Source organism: Colias philodice, chromosome 6 (genome assembly GCF_061535455.1).
Source record: "Colias philodice isolate Cphi_HAF_F1 chromosome 6, ilColPhil1 Martin Lab GWU primary, whole genome shotgun sequence".
Taxonomy (NCBI): domain Eukaryota; kingdom Metazoa; phylum Arthropoda; class Insecta; order Lepidoptera; family Pieridae; genus Colias; species Colias philodice.
In genome coordinates this window covers 7,048,722-7,051,273 of record NC_143091.1, presented here as the reverse complement: position 1 = coordinate 7,051,273, position 2,552 = coordinate 7,048,722, and the positions used below count along the sequence as shown (strand labels likewise).

The 2,552-nt window shown below is 35.1% G+C and overlaps 1 pseudogene; it reads left to right on the top strand.

Annotated features, from left to right (window-relative positions):
• Window positions 1-745: 745 nt before the first annotated feature.
• LOC149487806 (small ribosomal subunit protein uS8A-like) lies at window positions 746-1,009 on the top strand (annotated as a pseudogene).
• Window positions 1,010-2,552: the final 1,543 nt, after the last annotated feature.

Genomic DNA, 2,552 nt, shown 5'->3' with positions numbered 1-2,552 from the left:
TGAATATTCTAAAGTTCTATACTGGTGCAAAATGAGGGGCACATTCTTTTGATGGGGCCCTATCAGTAAAGATCGTCACAAATATTTCTGAGCTAGTGACTTCTTAGGCCTGGCCCTCTTGGGTCGGAGGCCTGTGGCATTTTGCCAGCCCTGCCACCCTATAATTATGTCATTGATCATGGCAGACTTAAAGTACCAAAAAATAGTTCAAAAATATATCTAAAGAAATGAAAACAAGTTTTACTTACAATGCAATTTAATTGTCGGCACGGCTGACCAAATAAGACGACGTCCAGATATTTTAGTTGAAGGATCAAAATGTTGATCACAAATTCTTCTATTCTTGAATATCCGCATAGGATCATTTTCCTTGAGATAGTCACCAGCAGCTGATACCCAAGCAGCAAATAAGTCAGACCGCTTATTGGGATTTGGGAACTGGTGAAGTGGAACACCTCGCTCATCTGAAAACATCACATGTTCAATGTTCATGCCTCATCTTATTTTTATTATAACTTTGTTTAGTTAATAATAACTATATAAAATTCTTTTATGTATATATTTGGTATATGTTTACAGTTTATGTGTTACAGTGCTGAAGTATGTTAATTGAAAGATCATATATTAATGGTAGTGCCATATTTGACATAGGTTTTGCTTGCAGATTTGGTTATGATGATGCTTTTTGCACTGTCCAGTCATTTTATGCATTTGGGAATTTAAATCTTAGCCATGGTACACATGAATGAATGTATTATATGGGGTGTTGAATTCAATCTACAATATGTCTACCACAAAAACGTGGTAAACAGCAAGTGCTCATGAAGCTTTGCTCGAAAGTAGTATTTTTACGCCAATTTGATATACCTAATAGCAATATTGAGTGATGGACTAATTTCCTGCCACCCTAACAGTTGGGTATGTTGTTCTCACAACTAGCAGTGGTATCATGCATCATTAAGAAGCCAGAAGGAAACATTTCAGAGGAAAAATCTGGTTTACACAATAGTCGAAATGATTACGCTGCTTTGTAAATATTTTATTGTTATTTATAAGGTCCCAAGATACAGGCTCCGCCTAGTTTGGGACCTATCAGACAACAAGCGCTATTATAAATTGTAAAGTTTTAATAAATATTCTATTCTACTCTAAGTGCCCCAACTTCAATATTGACTTTGAGTTATTCATACTGTTGTGCTAATGGCACACAAATCAAATTCTCATCTTGCATTAATAATACCCAAAAACAGATTACGAGTCTACCTGTGCAAGCATAGCAATCCCAATTTGTAAACATATGAACGAATTTCTTAATCTGCGGTTCTATGATGCCAACAGGCAACAGCAGTTTATTACAGGCTAAATAACAAAACAAAAAATCTATGTCTATTGCAGTTCCTTACTAATTTACTTAATTAATAACGCATTTTTATCGTTATTGTGTGACGGTGTGATGCTACGCAATATAGTGCTAGGTTACACTCATTGTACGGAAAACCAGCCAGAGTATAGTGATTTCGACGCTATACAATTACACATGAGGTTTACACTGTATAAGCAATTAGTATTTATTATTATAACTTACCTAAAGCGGCACACCGAAAAACGCAAAATCTCCTCCGTTGAAAACTCATGATCACAACGTTCACAACAGTTAACAACAATAAAACAAGTAACAAAATAACAAAACAAAACTTAACAAAAACAAAAACTTAAAAGATAACCAGATATATTTAACAAAAACAAATGAGATAACCTCGAAATCGCATCAACGTCCGTCCGAACCGAAAGCCAGGAGAGTTGACAACTATGGTTGACAATGACAGTCGCACATCATTACAAGATGGCGGCTTTTTTTTAATTTTAGTTATACCACTCACCGCCCGCGTCGCTGTCGTCTATGCGTTTACATGACAGTTCCGAGTGTGCCCCCCCTGAATACTACCTATACATTATTCCTCTATGAATACTACTGACAAAGCGTCTTAAGCGTCTTATTCACGGTCAATCCCCGACGTACGTCGGCTCAAGGCCGCGGTGCTGGATGTATCCTACTGACGATCGTGCGCGCATCAAGCATGGCTAGGGTTGCCAACTTTTATTTGAAGAAATAGAGTATATCTGATTTTAAAGGAGGTAAATAAAGAGTAAATAAATATTTTTAAAAATGTATTTTTTTGTACTTTTTGCAGTAACTAAGAATTTTTCATTATTTTTAAATGAATTATATGAATCCAAACATTCCAAATCTAAATTTATATATTTCAAGAGCTCATTTTTAATTAATTTTTAATGAAGCTCGGTTTCTCTCTTCCCGCCACTTCACATTCATGACCGAAAAGACTCTTTCAGTAAATGCTAAAGTGGCGGGAACAGAGAGTATATAGCTAATCATTTTTTTTTTTTATACAAACAAATTCGTCAAGATATTTTTTTTAAATAAATTTCCATTTTTCTGCAGTGGACTTTTGCATAAAATCTGTGTTATTCAACAATTCGCCTTGGAGTTCTTTTAAAATAATAACTTCTGAATATAAACTGTCCATGTGTAC